Here is a 15,374-nt window from a genome sequence, read left to right on the forward strand (position 1 = left end):
AGGCTCATCACCTCAACTGTCTGGGAACAGGGTCTGGAGCTGGCAGTGGGGCGATTGGTTTGCATGTCTCCTGGCACTGTGGGCACGTTAGATCTTGACTCCATTAGTTTTTGTCTTTCTGATTATTTAAAACCACAAAATGGATTTAGGACAATTTCCTTGATTAAGGTAGAAGTGAATCTTATTTCAGAGGAATTTGTATGGGCTTTGGAAAGTGTGTTGATACTTGTTGTGTATTTGGTACTCTGAGAAGTACTAAAGAAATAAAGGTGTACTGATTTGTTCATTTCCTGTTTGGAGCATGGGACTCTTTTTTTTTTTTTTTTTTTTTTAATTTACAAACCAGTTTTACGTTTCACATGTAATTCTCACAGCATGTTTATGGGATAAGCAGAGAAGGGAGTTCTATTCCTGCCTTCAGGCAGAAAATTTGAAAGGCATTAGTTGAAATATTTGCTGAAATAGGGAATTTTTAAAAATAATTTTAATTGCATTATCATTTTACATATGTATATGTAACATTGTCCAATGTTTTTAATATGGCTTAAAACAGTTAAAGTTTCTGATTTATTTGAAATTAAGATCTTTTTGAGGGGGTACTTTTTTTTTTAAACTAATACATTCTCCTAAAAATCTGTTACTAAATTCAGCATTAGCTAGTGGTAATGATACTCTTCTCATGGAGATGAGATTTTTCTTTCATTATTCATTTTCCTCCAAAGTTTAAGTCTCCTGACCAATAATTCAGTACATGTGATCCTTAAGTAGATTATAACATCTTCTGAATGGTTGAATTACCTTAGGGAAATAGTCCCTATAATTCTTCTTGATCACACAATGTCTTTTCCAGTCAAGATTTCATTAATATGTAAATACTTGTCTGTAACAGCAGTGAATCTCTTTATCACACTATATTTAATTAACATATAAATAACCCTGTGAGACACTTTCCCAATTTCTGATATAGGCAAGCCTGTTTAAATATTGTATTTGTAATAAGAAAAATTCTATTAAGAATCAAATTCGTATTTCATACACAAAGTATATGCATTATTTTAAGAAATGTTTTGACCTCCATGTGTACTCCATTTTTAATCCTAAAAGTTTAGCTACTATTTGTAATGACTGTAGGAGAAAAACTCCATGACATACGTAAATGTTGGGATCACGTGACATGGCACTGACGCGCATCAGTTTCCTCAGGTGTGGAATGGGGACGTTGTGGAGGTATTGTGATGGTTAAGTCATCGAAGAGAGCTGTCGTCTGTCACCATTGCTGGCATGTCGCTGGTGTTCAGCATACAGCAGTGGTTGTAGTAGCAGAGGATAAAGGAGTAGCAGTGACAGCAGCCGTACCGGTGTTTTGGGTACATGTCGATAAGAATGTTTAGTTACGGATATCTTTCAGCTTCTAGTGCACTGATGAATAAACAGAATGTGTATAACAGGGAGTATTCCTCCCTGATGACACTGATGCTGGGATTGCTCCTCTGGGACAGGACCCCTTATCCTGGTATCAGGTACCCGAGTTTCCAAATGATCACTCCAGAAGTTGCTTAGTGAACCTTATTTCCAATGCAGTTAAAGGTTTTAATTTCATTTTTGATTGAATGATACATACAGGAAAACGAACAAATCGTAAGCGCACAATTTGCTGGATATTTGGATGAGACCGAGAAAGATGTTATCAGCATCTCTTACCCCCTCTCCTGTTACCATCTTGCAGTCCTCTCATCCGAGAGGACCGCTTGTCCTGACTCCTGACGTCACAGCCTAGTTTCATCTGTGAAACAAACGGAGTGGCTTGTGAGCGCTGTTCTCTCCTCTCAACAGAGATCAGATTTCTTCTTCTTCTTCTTTTTTTTCTTTTTATATCTTGTTGGAAAAAACAGACCACTTCATGAGTTTGGGCGTCATTCTTGTGAAGCGGCCATGCTGATCTTCTCTGTATCGTCCCAATTGCAGTATATGTGTCACGAAGCGTGCACCAGAGATGAGATTTCTGATGTCCTTCAGATTGAATACCTTTCTAATGCTGGATGTACATTGATATTTTGGTTCTTTTATATTTAACGTGTGTTTCTTATGGACAGAATATACAGTTGACCCTTGAACAATGTGGGTGTTAGGGGCACTGACACCCCGTATGGTAAAAAAAAAAAAATCCACATTTAAATTTTGATTCCCTCCAAACTTAACTACTCATAGTCTACTGTTGAGTGGAGCACCTACCAATAACAAAAACAATTAACACACGTTGTATGTTGTCTATATTATATACTGTATTCTTACAATAGGGTAAGCTATGGAGAGAAAATGTTACTTTAAAAATCCTCGGAAAGAGAAAATAGTTATAGGACGAGATTGTATTTATCAGAAAAAAATCTATATAAGTGTGCCTACGTAGTTTGAACCGGCGTTGTTCAAGGGTCGACTGTAATTGAATCTTGCTGTTTTATCTAATCGGGGAATCTCTGCCTTTTGATGGTCATGCTTTGGCTGTTTATATATAATGCATAGTTCAGTACGGTTCAGTTTAAAGCTAACACTTTGGTATCGGTTTACCACTTGTTCCATTTTTTCTTTGCTTGCCTTTTTCTCTTTTCCTGCCCTTTTTAAGTTTACTTATTTATTTATTTTGTGATAGAGACAACCAGTGTGGAAGGGGCAGAGGGGGGGGGGGGGCAGAGGACCTGCAGCCAGCTCTGTGCTGACAGCAGAGACTCTGATGTGGGGCCCGAACTCCCGAACCCTGAAATCATGGCCCGAGCTGAAGTCTGACGCTTAACCGACTGAGCCACCCAGGCACCCCTCCTGCTTTCTTTTGAACTGGTTCCTTTTAGAATTCCATTTAATCTCCCTTATTGGGTTATTAGCTGTACTTTCTTTTTTGGTGGTTGCTGTAGCATTTACACTTCTGTAGTTATGATAGTCTACTGTCAAATAGTATAATAGAACTTCAAGTACAAGATGAGAACCTTACCACAGTATTTTTCCATTTTCTCCTTGCTGGCTTTTGAATGACTGTTGTCATATATTTAACTCTTATATATGTTATGAACTATACCTTTTTATCATTTTTGCTTTGATGAGTAAAAATGGGGGCTCCTGGGTGGTTCAGTCAATTAAGCGTTTGACTCTTGGTTTTGGCTCAGGTCACGATCTCATGATTCTTGGGTTGGAGCCCCACGTTGGGCTCTGTGCTGCCAATGTGGCGCGTGCTTGGGATTCTCTGTCACTCTCTCTCTCTCTGCTCCTCCCCCTCCTCTTTCTCCTTCTCTGTCTCTGTCTCCTAAAATAAATGGATAAATTAAAAAAAAACAAAACAACTAAGGGGTGCCTGGGTGGCTCAGTTGGTTAAGCGTCTGACTTCAGTTCTGGTCATGATATTGAGGTTCATGAGTTCGAGCCCCGCGTCGGGCTCTGTGCTGACAGCTCAGAGCCTGGAGCTTGCTTGGGATTCTGTGTCTCCCTCTCTCTTTGCCCCTGCCCTGCTAGCATGCTTGCTCACTCACTCTGTCTCAAAGATAAACATTAAAAAATAAAATAAGAATGAAATATAAAAAATTAAAAATGTGTTTTATATTTGCACATGTATTTACTGTTCTGCTGCTCTTCATTGCTTTTAGTAGATCCAAATTTCTATCTGGTATCAATTTTGTTCGGTCTGAAAGACTCTGTTTGGCATCTCTTACAGGGCTAATCTGCCGGTGATGCGTTCTCGGCTTTTGTATGCCCAAGGAAGTCTTTCTTTTGCCTTTGTTTTGGAAAATGCTTTTGCTGGGTGTGGGATTCGAGGCTGTCACTTTTCTCCTGTTAGTCTTTCAAGGGTTTCCCTGCACTGCCATCTCCCGTTGTCCTCCATGAGGTCAGTTGTCATTCTTAACTGTGCATTTTTACATCGTGGGTCTTATTTTCTTTGGATGCTTTTAAGATTTTCTTTATAACTCGTTTTGAGCTGTTTGATTATGATGCTCCTTGACGTGGTTTTCATCGTGTTTATTCTCATTGCTGCTGATTGAGATTTCTTGGATCTACACCCAATTTAGGAGTTACGTGCTTAGTACTTCTTCAGATACCGTTTCTCACTCCACCTCCCCTCCTTAAAACACACCCTCTTTTCTGGACCACCGCTTCCACGTGTGCTGGCCACTTGATCTTGTCTTACAATTCATTTTTTTTTTTTTTGGTGTTTTTCTGCATTTCATTTTGAATAGTTTCTATTACTATGTCTTTGTAAATAGGTTGCTTCTGCAATGTCTGCTATCAATGCTATCAGTGCGTTTTTCATCTCTGCTGCTGAATTTTCATTCCTTGGAGTATGATTTGGATTTTTAAAAAATTCTCTATGTCTACCGCATGGTATATTGGTGTTTTAAATAAATTGGTAATTGTCCTGGTTACAGGCCATAATTTCCTGCTTTTTTACATATCTGGTATTTTTGATTGGATGCTGGACATGTGGGTTTGTTCATCTCACTAGTTGAGTTCCTATCCCGGTTGTTATGGAACATACTTTGTCCTTTCCCATAATGCACTTTTATTTAATCACACTGTGTGTGCTCTAAAGTTAGCTTCTCTGTGAAGTTGATCCAAAAGGATTTCTTAATTTACAATGGGTTAAATTAATCTGTAATGGGTTTCCTTAATCTGAAAATTATAGAAAATGACCTAGCAATACAGGTATAGGGCTATTTATTTGATATTTTTTGTTAGTGAATAACTTGGAGCCTGTTTTTATTCCAGGGTCAACTCCCTCGCCTCTTACTGTACTTCTTGTTTCCGATTGGGTGGATGAGTGCTTATTAAGTAGTAGGAATCTATAATAAAAAATATAAGACCGGGGCTGCTGGGTGGCTCAGTCAGTTAAGCCGCCAGCTCTTGATTTCGGCTCAGGTAACGGTCTTGGCAGTTTGTGGGTTCAAGCCCCGCGTTGGGCTCCGTGCTGACAACACGCGGAGCATGCTTGGGATTTTCTCCCTCTCCTCTCTCTCTGCGCCTCCCTCGCTCTCACTTGCTCACTTGCTCTCTCAAAATAAATAAATAAGGGGCGCCTGGATGGCTCAGTTGGTTGAGCGTCCGACTTCGGCTCAGGTCATGATCTCGCGGTCTGTGGGTTCAAGCCCCGCGTCGGGCTCTGTGCTGACAGCTCGGAGCCTGGAGCCTGTTTCAGATTCTGTGTGTCTCCCTCTTTCTCTGACCCTCCCCTGTTCATGCTCTCTCTCTGTCTCAAAAATAAATGTTAAAAAAAATTAAAAAATAAAATAAGTAAAACTTAAAAAAGAAATGCCATTTCCTCCAAATTCTCCAACACGTTGCTTTCTTTCTCTTCCTACAATCTCTAGTTTAACTTTGAACTTCATCAGCAGTAGAGATGTATTAGAATTACTTGCACTACAGATACCTGGACCATTGTCTTCTAACCACAGCCTGTGCAATTGACATGAGAGCCTCTCCCTCTTCATTTTTGGGGTTTTCATTTCTTTAGTTGTGACTGTAAGTCAGTCTGCAGTGTAATTTGGCCTAGACCCAAAGAACTCATGACGGAAAGGGTATGGATAGACACATACAGCAACATCTTAAGGCAAACCACCTTTGTGCTTCTTTGTCTAAAGCTTAGGACATTTCACATCTCTGTGCTTATGCGTACCCATACACATAGGCCCAGAGTCACCTGCAATTTACAGTATTACAGTGTTCCTGAGGGCACGATATACAATAGGAAGTTGTACAGTCTGTTGCAGAAATCTTAAATCAGAAACATTTGAAAGAACACTAAAGTACATTGTCTAAATCTTTAGCCACAGAGCAAGCATAATGATCTTAAGCTGTAAATACCCCTGTAGTTCAGTGGTTGTTTTTGTTTACTTATTTATTCAAATTCATCCTTTGGTCCTTCAGTTTGTCCATCTATCCATCCACTAAGTATTTAGTGAGCTTTCAATGAATGCCAAGTATTGTACTAAGAATATAAAAATGACTAACACTTTGAAAGAACTTATAGTTTAGTGAAGGAGCAAGACACAAGTAAATAATTGTGCATATCTTACTTATGATGAGGTTATATCTTGATAAACCCATTGCTGAAAATACTAAGTCAAAAATGCATTTAATACACCTAACCTACTGAACATCATAGCTCAGATTAGCCTTCCTTAAGCATGTTCATAACACTTAATGCTAGCCTCCAATTGAGCAGAATCATCTAACACAGGACTGTCTTATAATAAAGTGGTGAGCCTCCTCATGTAATTTATTGACTACCGTACTGAAAGTGAAAAACAGAATGGTTACATGATTACAGAAGGGTTGTAAGTAAATTGGTGGTTTATCCTCCGTGATCGCTTGGTGGACTGGGAGCTGTGGCTCCCTGCCGCCATCCAGGATCGTGAGAGAGGACCATTACCGCATGACCCTAGCCCAGGAAAAGACCCGACTTCAAAATCCAAAGTACAGCTTCTACCAAGGGCATATCCCTTTCACACCATCGTAAAGTAAAATAATTATAAATTGAACCATTCTAAGTGGAACCATCTATCTGTAATTCTGTGCAATGACAGCAGTAACGGGAATACATACAAAGCTTAGTCTTACGGAAGAAAGTCAGGGAGGCTTGATCTGGGAACATCACAGAAGGTTTCAGTTTTTTTTCTCTTCTAATGATCACTGCATTGATTGGCCCAATTAAAGACAACATTGTAAATATGCATTTCATGGATCAAGACTACTTTTCTATCCATTCAGATCAGGTTAAAGTGCTGAATTTATAATTTTTATGAGTCTTTTTAAATATCAATCTACATTTTTTTCTTCCTGTTGCCACTGTATACAACTTGGCTTCCAAAGTGTAAATTTTTTTTTTTTTTGAAGAGTTTTTCAAGAGTTAGAGCAACGCAATGCTTCCCTTGTGAAGCATTGCTGAGTAATTACTTGATTGAATCACTTTGCTGAGATTTTTCTGCAAGTTAGGTACTGAGGGTGTAAAGTGCCCCTACCCTGAAACCCATGTGTACAGATAATCTCAGTAGCAGTGAGGTATATGCTGTAAAGGAATCAGTCCTAGCTATGTCGTCTTAATTGACTTTTATAGATTTCATTTATTGGTCAGATTAATTTTTTTCCTTTTTTAAGTTGAAATATAGTTGACACACACTGTGGGTCAGATTAGTTTCAATGTCAAATTAGTTTCACAACATAGTGATTTGACACATTTATACATTATGCTGTGCTCACTGCAGTGTGCTTATCGTCTGTCCCCATACAGCACTGTTACAATACCATGGACTATATTCCCTGTGCTGTGCCTTTATTCCCGTGACTGATTCATTCCACAACTGGAAGTCTGGATCTCCTACTCCCCTTCACCCATTTTGCCCATCCCCCACCCACCTCTCCTCTGGTAGCCATCAATTCTCTGTATTTATGGGTCTCTTTCTACTTTTCCTTTGTGTATTCATTTGTTTTGTTTTTCAGATTCCACATATAAGTGAAATCATATGGCATTTATTTTTCTCCGCCTCACTTCACTGAGCACAAAACCCTCTCGGCCCATCCGTGCTGTCACAAATGTCAAGATTTCAACCTTTTTTAATGGCTGAGTAATAGTCGTGTGTGTGTGTGTGTGTGTGTGTGTGTGTGTACAGTCTTCTTTATCCGTTTATCTATTGATGGACCCTTGGGTTGCTTCTGTATCTTAGCTATTGTAAATAATGCTGCAGTAAACTAAGAGTGCACATATCCTTTCAAATTAGTGTTTTCATTTTCTTTGTGTAAATATGCAGTAATGGAATTACCGGATCATATAGTTTTGAGGAACCTCTGTAGTGTTATCCACATTGACTATGCCTGATTCGCATTCCCACCAACACTGCATGAAGAAAGGTCTTTTTTCTCCCCATCCTCACCAACACTTGTTAATTGCTTGTCTTTTTGAGTCTAGCCATTCTGACACATGTAAGGTGATATCTCATTGTGGTTTTGATTTGCATATCCCTGATGATTAGTGATATTGAGCAATTTTTCATGTGGTTCAGACTAAGTTTTGTATCTTGACTAAATCTTACCTTTCCAATTCTTAAGGGTTTTTGTTGTTGTTGTTGTTGCTATTTGTTTTTGAGAGCTCCGATTTTAGAATTAAGATAACATCACTGGATCCGTTCCTACTGATAAATCATTTATGCATTCACTCAGTAAGTCAGTGAAGATTTTTGAGTCCATGTAGTTTACTTTCCTGCAAATTTATAATTGTAATATGTAGCTTATGGGGTGTTTGAGGAGGAAATGAAATAATGCGCTTATAAATTATTATTCATGTAACACTATGCCTATATAACTAGGAGTTGTGATGGATGCAAAGGAGTACTTAAAAGAGTGGAATATTTACATTAAAAATTTTTTAATTTATTTTTGAGAGAGTGAGTGAGTGGGGGAGGGGCAGAGAGAGAGAGAGAGGGAGACAAAGAGGACCTGAAGCCGGCTCTATACTGACAGCAGACAGCCCGATGTGGGGCACGAACTCAGAAACTGTGAGACCACGACCTGAGCTGAAGTTGGACACTTAACTGACTGAGCCACTCGGGGTTCCCCTGGAATATTTACTTTTAATGGGGAAACAAAATATATACTAGGAACTTAAGAACATAATAGAGAAGTACTCCAGGAAAATCAGAGAAGAAGGTACTACCTGTATATTATCATAAGGTTAAATAGGAGTAAATGCCAGATGAATTGTCTGGTTATTAATAGTGAGAATTTAGGAAGAAAGCAGTCTGGCCTGGGATGGTCTGAGAACATCCGTGAGAGGCGGGGATTTGAGCAGGAACAGGTGGGAGTCAGATGGGTAGGATATCCTAGTGCATGAGAACGAAGGCTCTGGAACCAGGCTGTTGGGTTCAAATCCAGCTGCAACTGTTAGTTGTGTGACTTTGCACCTTAGTAAACATCTCTGTGCCACTGTTTTCTCTCCTGTAAAAGGGCAAAGATAATGTCTGTCTCTCGAGACTGTTGACTTCATGTATTCATGAATATGTATAATTGCTTACAACTTTATATTTGTGCTCATACATAGTAAGCACTATGTCTGAAATGTCCATTCAGTGTAGGTCTAGAGGTAGGACTGTGCACGATCTTGAAGGGTGACAGTGGGGAAATTACACTTCCTGTGGCTTGGGATCTGCACAGGCATTATTTTGCCGTTTTCTTTGGTTATATGAATAAAAGGAAGGTAAAAAAATTCTTTTCCTCTCTAATCCTTTTGTTCAAAGTCTCTTAGCACCAAAACCTTACACAGGTCAGAGCTTGTAATATACGGTGATACAATTCATAAACATTTTGGTACATTTCTTTAGTTTTGTAGTTGATAAATTCAGATGTCATATACTTCTATCTTTGTCCTGGAAGGTTCTTCTGGTTTAATTAATAGACCAAAGGAGATTTGTCAGGGTCTTGTTATCTTCAAGTAATGTGAAAGGAGAGTGTTGCTTTTATTCTCTCTACTGGTTTTATGTCAGTCTAAGTAACAGAACAGGGAGCGAAATTGGATTTCTCTTGTGTTACCTCCCTGATGGTAGTTGGCACGTGTAGTTTTGGGTCTCCCCAGGATGAGGATCGTCCTCATCAATCCTCAGTTGGCTCTTAGACCTCAGATCTTTCAGTATCATCACATGTGATATAGCTTCTCCCCTTACTGCATGAAATCCTGGCAGTGCTGAAACTATAGTTGAGTTTATGCTACAAATGAAAGTCATAACTTACCAGTTTTAGGTTGAGCACTTATTTCCGATAGGTGCAATATTATAAATATAAACATGAAAATAATAAAAATAAAAAACTAGAAACATTTATAAATATTGGTTGTGTGTAGCACCAAATGCTGAATGTAAAAATTACTACATAAATGTTTTGTTTGGGGGATTTTTTTTTTTAATGTTGTCTGTTTTAGCTTATTCTTAGTGAAATATATGCCATTGAAGTTGGGTTTGAGAATGCCTTTTTTTCTCCTAGTAACTTTCCTTATAGCAAACATAAGTATTTGTTGTTCGGGGACCTTGAGTGCCTCTTCCTCAAAATCAGGGCCCTCTGTCCAAGGGACAAGGGAGGTGGTGGTGTAGGGGATAGTTTTCCTATCACTGACCTCTCTCTTCTGTCGCCCCTTGTTTTATTGACAGCAAACATCTTTGTGAAGAGTAGCCTTTTTTTTTTTTTAACGTTTATTTTTGAGACAGAGAGAGACAGAATATGAACGGGGGAGGGTCAGAGAGAGAGAGAGGGAGATACAGAATCTGAAACAGGCTCCAGGCTCTGAGCTGTCAGCACAGAGCCCGACACTGAGCTCGAACTCACGGACCGCGAAATCATGACCTGAGCCGAAGTCGGCCGCCTAACCGACCGAGCCACCCAGGTGCCCCAAGAATAACCTTTCTTAACCTTTCTGACAGTTTCTTCCTTTGGAGTTTGTGGCTTTCCCTTAAGTGTCAGTGATTTTGCAGACCAGTTCTCAGAAATAATCAAGCCACCCTTTGCCTGTGGTAAAAAATTTATCTTCAAACTTTGTGTGAAGCATTTGGGAGAGAGATGATGCCTTGTGGATGTTGTTGCTTATTTCTGCCTCATGGATCAGCTCATCACTTCTTATCACTGCGCATTGCGTTGGCCAGGTGCCATCTATTGAGGCCGGTGTCCGCAGACTTTATTGCACTTGTTAGGTATTTGTCAGTATAATCATTGATGTTATTTATGTGGTGTTACTACTCATCATCAGGTAGATCTTGAAACGTCACCCAGTTACATCGATCTTGTACTTCACTGCCCATGAAAACCTTGCTGGTGTTGGGAATAATGATGCTTTTTATAATGGTTGGACACTTTTTATATACCAGGTACTACTCTAAAGTCTCTAGATGTACTAATTTGATTCTTCCCAAATCCAAATGAGTCTAATACTATTATTCTATTTCACTCATGGGGAAATTGAGGCACAGGCAGGTTGAATAACTTGATCAAGACCTCACAGCTGTGCAGGGTGGCGTTCTGTCACAGAGGTTAGACTTTGGAGAGCATTCTCCTAATTATAATGCATTAGAGTTCAAGAATGTTTGTCTAGTTTTGTCTTCATTTGGGGCAGATAATATTACAGTATTTAACAAATAGATTACACAGGTGGGTCCCAGGGATATAGCTGGTGGGGACAGGGGGAGAGTCCAAGTCCTGGAGTGGTGGTGTTTTCACTGTGGTCTCTCTCACACATTGCTAACATCCGAGAATACTGGGAAGTTTCAAGATAGCTCTTTAATCTGCTGGATCTTCTAAGTCATTTATTAATGAAACTGAATCCTGTTGTTCCAGAAGAGAACTCTGAATGATGCCTTTAGATAGCATTTTTGCAACTTGGCATTCTGAATGATAACTAGCTTTTTGATTGGTATCCCATTGAGTTTCAGACCAGTTTGATTTGTTCAGTGATGGTGACCACAGAGTAGTTATATATGTGGGCTCAAATTATTATTTTTTGTCCTTTATTTACCAGAACATTTTCTTCTGTGCTAAATAATAGAAATAAATTTAACTCCACATATTAAAACCATTGCATAAAAGGTAGCAATTAGTAGTATCATGCAGTCTATTTATCCTTTTGTTTCCGAGTCATGGAATACAAACAAAAGAACTTTTTGTAAGTTTATTCTTCATAAAATTTCTTTGAAATAAAACATTTATACTTAGGGTGGGAAATCACTGGTGAGAGAATAGTTGGACATAATAGAACTTGCAATACTCATTCCTTTCCTGCTGACAAATAAATGTTACCTTCAGATGAAACCAGCATGTTCATTGTTTGGAATAAAACAATGAGCCGAGTTCTCATATAAAGAATCTTAAAATTAAGCAGCCGTTACTTTGTAAAGAGGTTGTTTAAGTTTACCACGGTCTTCCTTTTTTTAGTGGGGGATGATACATGTTAGGTTTTAAGATGTCTTAGGCCAAGTGGAAACAATAAAGGACCAAAATGAAATCAAGTGTATGTACACGTTCTGTGTTGATGGGACTTGAGATTCAAAGTGTAACTTTTGCAAGTCACTCAATTTCCTACAACTGTTTTCTGGGTTTTCTTGAACCACAGTGTCACCAACCTCATTTACAGATTGATTCACATGATTCCTATCTTCAGTGTGAACAGAATTAATGAAATGTTATCACTCCACTTACCTTATGAAAGAATAAGTAGCTAAAACTTGGGCATGTTAACAAAAGTAATGGTATAAGCAGTTATTTTCAAGTGTGAAGAATGGTGAGATTTAGAGAAATAGGTATTCTGAAATTCCCCCCCCCCCCCCCCCACCCTAGAACACGACATGTCCAGCCAGCTGCCCAGATGAGATGTGAGCCATCACTGGCATGGCTTGCTGTGTCATCAGGGTCGTGGGCTCTACAGGAAAGCATTCGTGTTCTCCCTCGCAGCTCTGCAGACTCCATACACACATAAACACACACAAACACACACACTTCCGTGGCATATCTATGTTTATGACTAGATTGTGCCCCTTCATTGCTTTATTCCAATTTTGAATTTCTGTGATACTCAAGAGAGCACTTTCATGAAAGAATTGACTATAGATGAGATATAGTCCTCACTTAAGAAATCTTTGTGCTGTTATTGAATAATTCGTTTGACATATTATTTTAGAGCCTGCTAAATGCCAGGCACTATTTTAGTTACTGAGGCAGTGGACAAAATAAACAAAAGTTCTGCCCTCAAGAAATTTATATTCTGGTTGAGGAGGAGATCTTGTCTCTGAAATGCTGTTATTTGAAGCAGGTTAAAGAACTTAGAGTATTTTTATAGCAAGCATGTTAAACTCCTCAAATTTGTTTTAAAATAACTTGGTTTGTTGAAACATTCTGTAAGGAAATGAGAGAGTGGAAGGAAGGTTTTTGTGTTTTGTTTTTACATAAGTGTTGGTGATCAGACCTAAGGTCTAGCCGCATGTGGTAGAAGCTAGCTTTATCATATTAGTAATCTACTCGTATTGAGTTTGGTTTTATTTTGTAGTTTAAATATGCATGCAACTGGTCCTTACTGGGTTGTCTAACGTTAAATTTCGGGAAGGCTCAAATGACCCCTACCTGCCACCTACAGATCTTGCCTGGTGACTCATAGGTGTGGACCAAGGCAGTGGTGACAAGAGACTGGATTTGTGGCTGGGGGCTACACTGGAGCCCCTGGGCCCTTTCTACAGGTAGTCTAGTGTGCGAGCTGGAAGTCCGTCCACGTTTAGGGTTCTGATTGTCATTTACTAGTTTTATGAGGATGGACAAGTTAAGCCAGGCCTCAGTTTTCCCACTGTGACATGAGGAAGATCATATCACCAACTACAGTAGATTGGCGGGACTAAATGAGGGTTGTGCGTTAAATGCATTTCATCCTGTCTAGTCCATAGTAAGAGCTCGATAAATGTTGCCGATCATCGGGGGTATGCTAACAGTAGTGCGAGTAGCGCTGTTACCGTGTCGGTGGTGATCAGCACATTTAGAAACCTTCGGTTGTGCTCTGCCTTGAAAATACAGCAAAAATGCTTTAGTAACTCAGGACTCTTCAGGACGACTTTTTGGAGTGCACCTCAGAGCTGGAACTTGCCTTTAATACGTGTTTTGATAAAAATAGGTATGTTTTCATACCCATTTCTGTTCAGTGAAGCTTCACAAAGTTTTATAGCTTTCTAGTCTTTACCAAATGAGTTATTATTTTGCTGAGGGGGCCCACGCCACTATTAATCATTTTAGTAATAACCCTTGTATCTAATATGCACTTAGTATAGAAAGTACAAATCTCAACTTGTAATACATTTTTCTAAAATTCTTTGAGAAAGCATTTTGTGTAGCTATGGAACCGTGTCTGCTTTAATTAGAAAAGGCGGTAATCGTTTGTTCGTTTTTCTTCCCCCTTGTTCCTCAGTTCACTGCTACAATTTATTCTTCTGTTGGAAGAGTGAACATCGTCATCATTGTTTCCCCATGTTCTCTTCTCTTCTGCTTCCCATTTCAGTAGCCTGTGGTAAAGTATTAGCTGTCGACATGGAAGGAAATAAAATAGTTTTTTATTGGCTGACAAATAGTGTGATTGTGGCATCCATGCTAAATAATCATCTGTGTGATGCAGAAATTTAAGAAACGAACTCAGATACCTTCAAAAATGTATCTGGTACACAGTATGCAAGATCTGTACACGTTAGCTACGAAGCCGGTAAAATACTGTGCTTAAAAAATATAGTAAAGTACATTTCTTTTTGTCTGTATCTAGAGGGGAGTTTTGACTTTGGATAATTTGCACCAGTAATAACTTGATGGGAATGCTGTTGATCGATGCACAACACTGTCCGTTCTCAGACCTTTTGGCTTCCCTCTTCTACTTGAAACCATCCCACGGGCTTGTCCAGAGGACTAGTCCCTCCATCTACGTAGTATTCAAATGTTTACAAAGTATTTCTTGTGCAAGGCATGCCACATTACCTAGTAAGAGAGGAAAGTACAAAATACAACCTGATATCAGGAAGTGCAGTCCTTTCTCTGGGGCTATGATAAATTTTAGAAAATTGCTACCATGAATACTTAGAAGTAGAGAAAATGTTTTGTTGAGCTATAAAGCAGAGCAATTGAAATTTGTTCTTACAATTTTCGTCTTGGGGAAGGAGCTTGGGTGGCTCAGTTGGTTAAGCATCCGACTCTTGGTTTCGGCTCAGGTCATGATCTCACACAGTTTGTGGGATTGAGCTGCAGGTCAGGCTCTGCACTGACCGCGTGGAGCCTGCTTGGGATTCTCATTCATTCTCTCTCTCTCTCTCTCTCTCTCTCTCTCTCTCTCTCTTTTTCTCTTGCTCTATCCCAACCATGCTCTTGTGTGTGTGTGTGTTTGTTCTCTTTCTCCCAAGATAAATAAACATTTTAAAAAAATTGTCTTAATTCCAGATGTTTCTGTTGTCATGGGCTTATGGACTATTAGGGCCCAAAGGGACCTTTGAGCTCGCGTTTGGAGCGCTTCGCTTTCGAAAGGCCTGTGCCGAGGACCGCACGGCTCTCCGAGACGCTGCCAGCCTTCTGTTTCCCGGGCTTCCCGATGCGCGTGTTGCTCTGCTCTGCTCCCGCACCCTACTGTCTTTACCTCGCTTTTCTGTCTAAATTTATTCCTAATTCCATCCAATCCGGCCTTATTTTTGCCTTTTTTAGTTCTCCTGCTATCATCTTTTGCTGATACACTTTCTTTCCACTTCTATCGAGAAATAAATGACATACATTCCTATAGAAGTTGAGGGTCCACAGCACGATGGTTCGATTTACATACATTGTGAAGTGATAATCGCTCTAGGCTCAGCTAACATCCATCA

General features: G+C 39.4%; 1 protein-coding gene and 1 non-coding gene across 4 annotated transcripts in view; one reads left to right on the forward strand and one right to left on the reverse strand.

Annotated features, from left to right (window-relative positions):
- The window catches only part of NBAS (NBAS subunit of NRZ tethering complex), a 339,328-nt gene that overhangs the window by 105,765 nt on the left and 218,189 nt on the right, over window positions 1-15,374 (forward strand). The window lies entirely within an intron of this gene.
- On the reverse strand, window positions 1,883-1,988 carry LOC125163114 (U6 spliceosomal RNA). The gene has a single exon (XR_007151284.1). It is a non-coding gene; the product is annotated as a U6 spliceosomal RNA (small nuclear RNA).

This window comes from Prionailurus viverrinus, chromosome A3, assembly GCF_022837055.1.
Source record: "Prionailurus viverrinus isolate Anna chromosome A3, UM_Priviv_1.0, whole genome shotgun sequence".
NCBI lineage: Eukaryota > Metazoa > Chordata > Mammalia > Carnivora > Felidae > Prionailurus > Prionailurus viverrinus.